Genomic DNA, 7,834 nt, shown 5'->3' on the forward strand with positions numbered 1-7,834 from the left:
GGATAAGCTGGGAGGAGGGACAAAAGGTTTGTACCCTAAAGGCACATTCACCTACAAACCAAAACCAGTTATATTTATAGAACAATACAGGATTGTTAGAATAATGGCCAATCTAGTGGCCAATCTAATCATATCAAAGTTCCTGTTCATATGCGGTTTCATCAGATATCATCTTGTGTTTTACTGAATTACATCGTTAGAGCACGTGCAAGCATCATCTGCCACCTTTTACCCTTTCTGTTGAGATGAGCTTGCTGCACGCAACAACAAACTGATGATGTACTGTTAATGTATTACTGCTCATTTGTTATATGAAAATGCTGACTTGGTAGTGTTTATAGTGTAAATAATTGTAAGTGTCTATTTTGTTTCCCTTATCTGTTTTTGTGAGCAGCTGAGAGCAAAAAATAAAAAATAAATCCCTAATGCACAAAAAAAAAAAAAAAAAGGTTATTTTTGGGATTTTGGTTGCACAATAAACTGCATCTGGGGTTTCATTTAATTTACAGTCTTGTAGGCTCTGTGTCTGGGCTGCCCCATCACAGTAAAGAAAATGGTTAGAATATTTGTAACACTTTATAGCCTATATGGTGATTTTTAAAACTATTAATCGGTCAGATTAATCGGTTATTAGCTTTCTTTTTTCGGCTGTCTATCTTCCTTCTAAATAGCCATCTAAATCGAGCAATTTCTTTAATTTGGCAACTGAAAACTGCATGTTCCTGCCTTGGATTGAAACATCTGCTAACTGACTGCTTACTAATTGCTGACTCAGTTTGGCTTATGTCATCCAGGAAATACATCCCAGTGCTGAAGAAATTTCCTCCTGAGTACATCTATGAACCCTGGAAATCTCCTCGGAGCATTCAGGAGACAGCAGGGTGCATTGTGGGAAAAGATTACCCTCGTCCGATTGTACAGCATGAGGTCATTCATAAAAAGAATATTCAGAGAATGAAGGCAGCATACGCAAAGCAATCTCCAGATGACGATGAGGACAAAACAGTGAAAAATGGTAATTAGGCCAATAATAACAATATTGAGAAATCAAAGTTTATTGATAGTGTCTTTACCTTAGCTGAGTTTTTTTGACTAGAGTATATATTTTGATAATGATTTTGATTTGTTCTTTCTGTCCAGGTATAAAACGCAAGTCGACGTCTGTTATGGACGTGTTTGCAAAGAAGGCAAAGAGATAAATGGTTCCGATTTTTATACGTTGTTGCTTAATAGGTCAAATATTGTATTTATAACTTTAATAAGTTATGCCAGTTAACCACTAATACAAATACACATTCTATATTAGTGGTTAACTGGCATCATTTATCTGTCGTGTGAACTGTAAAGTCTGGAGTAAAAAGCTTAAGCAAAGTACCACTTTTTAATAAAGGTTTCTGAAGCCTTTTATTTAAAAGTGAAATCTTGTTGGATGCTGTAAATATGTGCACTTTAAATGAATAGCTTGTAATTCTAAAGTAAACATACTGTCAAACAATGATCCCATGTATATTAAAATGCATACTGCAAAATAACAGCATTTTTTTGTTTTTCACAGTGAAAATTCATGTGTATTCACATCCATATCAATAAACATAAAAAAAAAATATAAACAGATAAACAGATTTCACATATAAAATTGAACCCATGAGGTCTGATTACGTTCCACAAGATTTTAGGACAAATTTTTAAAGTTCATGGTTACCTTTGATACTCATTTTGAAAGGTGACAATCTCCTGTTCTGTTCTATCTATCATGATTTATTTTATATAACAGTATATGCATTTACAAAATAACAAAAGATGCAAACGAACTCCAAATGACTTTTACATCTTACTGGATTTCAAATATTTTCTGCATAGTATGCGTGCTGTTGAAAACATAGCGATGTTTCTCAATTTCCTCTTTTTAATATCTTAATAATCCAAGCCATTGTAAGGTTTGCAATTCCAGTTCATAGAGTCTGAATTACACAGAGGAGGTCCTTATCTTGGTGATCACGCCAAATGCTACCCTACCTTCTAAGGACACAAACAATTATCATTTTCTCAAATGTTTCCCTGCTCCTCACACAATGTTTTGTTCCAGAATGGGTTCCTGCAGGAGTATCCATTTAAGGTCAAAAGCGCTGAGGTCAGTGGTCTTATAGCACTCATCTATAATCAGCTCAGCCACGGCACAGCCGACCACAGGGGACTGCTATAAACCGTGACCAATGAAGCCTGTGGCAAAGTACATGTTGGTCACCGAAGGGTGCTGTCCTATAATGCCGTTCTGTTCAAAGGTATTGTAGTCATATAATCCAGCCCACATGCTTGAAACCTAACAAAGATTGACCATAAAAGAGAGGAGCCTAACCAAAGGCTGGGTTCATTGGAATTGGTTGAACGGCTGAATTTAGTCACAGTTTATGGTAAAAACCTTTTCTCTGGAGATAGGCATAGGCTATGAGTGATAGACGTACAGTGGAAAGACATGTTTTTTATGCCTGATTGGCTGGATAATTGAAACCCAGCAGGTACACAATGTGAGTAATAGAGTGGACTTATTTCCAACCCTCACAGCCTTGTTTTCATTCACATCAAATCAAATATGGTGTCAACTTTCAGGTCAGTACAGAAAGCAATTTCTTCCAACTTGCCATTATGCAGAAAGTGAATTCCTGTCTCTGATAATTCTCACCTTCAGACTCTCAAATGCAGGAAGACGGTGGGCCAGATGTGGCCAGACATGCTCCTGAAAGAACTCATGGTCCACATCAAGGTTGCTGATATCTGGTTCTTCTGTCTGCAAAAGGAAGAAGTAATATATGCATGAACACAACATAAAGAATTCTTTTGAAAACAAACTCAGCTTGAGATCAGACTTAATTTGATATCAGCACAAAAAGAGCATCTTAAAACTGGCCCATACCTCCCCCTGGAGACATTCCTGTTATGTAATTTCCTCCCATTCCCTCTCATCTGCAGTAAACCCCTGAATAGTCAATCAGAAAAGGAGTATCCAACCGTGGACCATCAGGACAATGCACCACATAAACAAATCTGTGAGAGATAAGATCCCCAATGTTAATGAGACACCACATCTTTCTCATTAAACTACCTTGGGGGCCTGGGTAGCTCAGCGAGTAAAGACACTGACTACCACCACTGGAGTTGCGAGTTCAAATCCAGGGCATGCTGAGTGACTCCAGCCAGGTCTCCTAAGCAACCAAGTTGGCCCGGTTGCTAGGGAGGGTAGAGTCACATGGGGTAACCTCCTTCTGGTCCCTATAATGTGGTTCTCGCTCTCGGTGGGGCACGTGGCGAGTTGTGTGTGGATGGCGCAGAGAATAGCGTAAAGCCTCCACACGCACTGTGTCTCTGCGGTGTGTCTCAACAAGCCACGTGATAATATGCGCGGATTGACGGTCTCAGATGCGGAGGCAACTGAGATTCGTCCTCCGCCACCCAGATTGAGGCAAGTCACTACGCCACCACGAGGACTTGGAGCGCATTGGGAATTGGGCATGCCAAATTGGGGAGAAAAAAAAAGAAAAAAAACCTACCAAGGAGGTCAAAAAAAAGAGAAAAATATAGCTACTACTTTATAAGAAAAAGTTAAAAAGTGACTCTAATCATAAATCTTAACCTCTTTCTGGGTTCAACATGTAATGGAATTCCCAGTATACTTTGCTTCGGGCCTAATCCTATACCCAGCATGGCAGCGATCTTTCCTGAGTTTGCACCAGCTGCATTCACCACAACTGCACACTCAACGGGCTGGTACTCCAAATTATTGGGCATCCGTACCTAAACAACATAACGCAAGATTAATATTAATAATAATATTATTAATTCATATCTATTAATAATGCCATTTATTGGGGGCCTGGGTAGCTCAGTGGTAAAAGACGCTGGCTACCACCCCTGGAGTCCCAGGGCATGCTGAGTGACTCCAGCCAGGTCTCCTAAGCAACCAAATTGGCCCAGTTGCTAGGGAGGGTAGAGTCACATGGGGTAACCTTCTCGTGGTCGCTAGAATGTGGTTTGTTCTCGGTGGGGCGCGTGGTGAGTTGAGCACAGATGCCGTGGTGGATGGCATGAAGCCTCCACACGTGCTATGTCTCCGAGGCAACGCACTCAACATGCCACGTGATAAGATGCGTGGGTTGATGGTGTCAGACGCAGAGGCAACTGGGATTCATCCGCCGCCACCCGGATTGAGGTGAATCACTACACGACCACAAGGACTTAAAAGTGCACTGGGAATTGGGCATTCCAAATTGGGTGAAAAAGGGGAAAAATCCAAAAAAATAAAAATACAAAATAATGCCATTTATGCAGTTCAATTCTAGAGCAAGAAATCTCAGGTGTGTTGTATAAGAGGTCCTGAAAATCTTCTTAGAAAGGTGCGGTATGTAACAATTTTCATGTAATATTAGCCCTTTTTTGCCAATGTGTGAACGGCTTGTAGCACAACTTAAAAAATGAGCCCTTCCTGGACTTCCTAGGTTGTCTATTAAAGCCTGTAGACTGATTTTCATGCGAAGGGAGTGGGTCACTTTTGCCGGGAAAATCCAAAGGATGTGACGTTTATGCACGCTCCCGAGAGCCTTGCCCCAGTGCTGGCTTCTCTTACGCTATTCAACAGCGACAAAAAACTGCAACACTAGGTAACGTTATCTCAGAGATGGAATCCAGCAAACGTCCAGCTCCCAGCACAACACCAACTCCTACACAAACTCAGAGTAAGCCAAAAAAATTTAAATGATCTACTGAGTCCTGTCTGGCTAAGCGGGAACGTGATCGTGGTCGAGCGAAAACTAGAGTGAACATCGGCAGGGCATTTGATTCCTGGAGGGACCTTCGTTCGGTTTTGGGGATCAAAACCGACCCTCAATTGGCGTTCTTATTGGACAGGTAAGCTTACATAACTGCAAAGCATGTGAAATATAGTGCCATAAGGATTGATCTGTGTAATGTTAGCTAAACTACAATAACACATGAAATGAATGCTAGACAATGTTCAAGATAATGCAAAAAGACCCATTCATTAGTGTAACGTAACTTGGTTATACAGAAAATATATACAATCTATTATTATAAAACAATAGTGCATCGATATATCAAAATGACAGTTGTGATGGAATCACATCAATACTGAATTGTGTCAACATATTTATAATGTACAGTATTTTATAAACAGATACTGTCATCATCCACCAAATTTAGCTAGCAGCTATTGATAAAGCTGGCTAGCTAGTTAACACCGACATAGGCCATCGTATAAATGCAGTCAACGTATCATGTAAAGAAAAGTGATTACTTCAAATTACAGTCTTGCATAGTCAGACCTATATCCACACTTTGTTTTAGCCCTGTTCCAGCACTGGAGAGTCAAATATAATATACAGTCTCAAAGTTTGTATCAAAACAATCATAACTGTGTAATTTTAATTATGCTACCTCATCTGTCAACATGATGCCGGTGAATCACGTTGTCTCTTTGTACGTTACGTCATTGTTATGGCGATGCTCGCGTCCCTTTGGAGTGTGTGCACGAACGCGAGCACAAGCAACAGGTAGCTGGCTGCAGTTCACTTAACGGCCACAGGTGTCATTAATAACAAGGGTTTCTGAATCTTACATACTGCACCTTTAATGTTGAGGTACAGTATTGATTAAATAACACGTCTAAGATTTTGTGCTGAGATAAAAAGGCATATGTACTTACATTAACATATTTTATCCTATTAAGAAAGTATTTTAAGAAAGACATTAAGAAAGTCACCGTTTATAGTTTCTGCCATGTTTGTAGAGCATCTAAATCCTGAAATTATATTCAAAGAAACAACATGAGCAACAGAAGGTGAGAAAGTTTGAACAACCAAAACACTGCAGCCACACTAAAATAAAAAACGATAGTTAACCCTTAAATGCATGGCCGTTTTGCCAAACATTATTACACGATTACACTTCCTAGTACTTGACGCATGCACAGTGCTAGGAAGTGTAATCGAGCTTGAAATCATGATCACCAAGGAGACTGCTGCCATCAAGATTTATAGTGAAAAAGGAGTTATATTTTGGTCTGTTCTCACCCAAAACTATTGGATCGCTTCAGAAGAGATGGATTGAACCACTGTAGTCATATGGATTGCTTTTATGCTGCATTTATGTGCTTTTTGGAGCTTCAAAGTTTTGGTACCCATTCACTTGCATTGTATGGACATACAGAGCTGAGATATTCTTCTAAAAATCTTTGGTTGCATTCACCTGAAGAAAGATCTGGAATGGCATGAGGGTGAGTAAATGATGAGAGAATGTGGGGTGAACTATCCCTTTAAGGACATGTAAACTAACATAAATATATATTTAAATGGTAATACCATGGTACTATTATTTACGTGGCATTTTTAAGGTACTTCAAGTTCAAAGTATACCACTGTACATGTCTAAGAAAAAACCATGGTAATACCATGGTGTCATATCCAAAACACCATGTTAGTAACATGGTACTTTCTGGAACTTTCTTGTTAGTAATGCTTAATTTGAATATTAATTGTTGAGCATTCCACAATGTCACAGACAGTTGTCACAGACAAGAGAACACAAAAATGTTGTACCAGGGGTGTTAAAAAATGCTGTCTAGTTATGCAGCTCACTAACTTTTGAGACCACTTTTTGAGTCACTTATATAAACTCAAAGTGGTGTCTTTCTCCACTACCAGCGCACTCAAGAGTATCTCGCGCTGTCTCCTTCCTCTTCAGCCAGTACGCGATGGACCAGCCCACGACCACACCTCCAACAATTGCCACATCAGCTCTCTCCGGGGTCAGCTCGAACGGGCTCCAGTCACTGCCTGGCATCGCGACGGCCGCTTTCTCATGGAACTCCTGAAACTGAGACTCCAAATCTGTGGCAAAACACGAATACTACTATAACGAGGGCTTGGCTCATGAATATTAATTACGCAACGCCACGTTCGCCAAGAATGCTTCAGTGATTTGCTGAAAGGTAGGCGCTTTGCAAGTGAGGCTTAGTCAGCTGGCCAATGAACGAATCATAAAGCGAGGAAGGCTTGGCTCATGAATATTAATGAGGATACGTGATTGAGAGCTCCAGAAAGCTTACGGAGTAACGTTGGCATGACCAAATTTATATTCATGAGCGAATCCTTTTTAATATTAGGATTTGTAAAATGAGGATCCAGAGATTCTTGCTAGTTTATTTATCTCTGAAAAGTTTAACATACGTCTTGAATATTGATATACGCATAAAATACGAGTGTTTAAGGTATATTCAGCTCATCTTTAAAGAAGTCCTTCTCTTCTCCTCTACTGCTGTTTTTAAAACTCTTGCAGGGCGCATTCAGTGCTCTGAAAGCAGAGGCGGATGCTAACAGCTTGCGCCACGCTACCATTGCTGTCAGACGGTCATGTGGGCAGTGAAATAACACTTTAATCACCTTTCCACTCTGACACACGCCGCTCACAGAAGCATAAACTAATATGGTCAAGTGCGCATGCTCACGAAGACGTCATAACGCGACCAACCTGAAGTTTTATTAGTGGCCAGTAGAGGCCGACAAGTACATGGAAATAAGCCTGTCATATTTCTCAAAGTGGAAATACTTGTTTTGTACATTGATGTTTTGCTTTATTTGTTGTGTATCTAGATGCTCCATAAACTGTAAAAATTGGAAATTCAATGTAACATCTAAGTTTTGGGGAGTTTTGATCTTTTGCATTTTTAGTCTTGAGATTTCACAATACAAAGTGGCAGTGTTGAACGAATTTCCTATTATTTCAATATATTAAAATCGACAGCCTCATTCTTGGTCTGGATCTGGAC

The 7,834-nt window shown here is 39.8% G+C and overlaps 1 pseudogene; it reads right to left on the reverse strand.

Annotated features, from left to right (window-relative positions):
• Positions 1 to 2,065: 2,065 nt before the first annotated feature.
• Positions 2,066 to 2,824, reverse strand: LOC127432954 (FAD-dependent oxidoreductase domain-containing protein 1-like; annotated as a pseudogene).
• Positions 2,825 to 7,834: the final 5,010 nt, after the last annotated feature.

The sequence above is a fragment of the Myxocyprinus asiaticus genome, chromosome 42 (assembly GCF_019703515.2).
Source record: "Myxocyprinus asiaticus isolate MX2 ecotype Aquarium Trade chromosome 42, UBuf_Myxa_2, whole genome shotgun sequence".
Taxonomy (NCBI): domain Eukaryota; kingdom Metazoa; phylum Chordata; class Actinopteri; order Cypriniformes; family Catostomidae; genus Myxocyprinus; species Myxocyprinus asiaticus.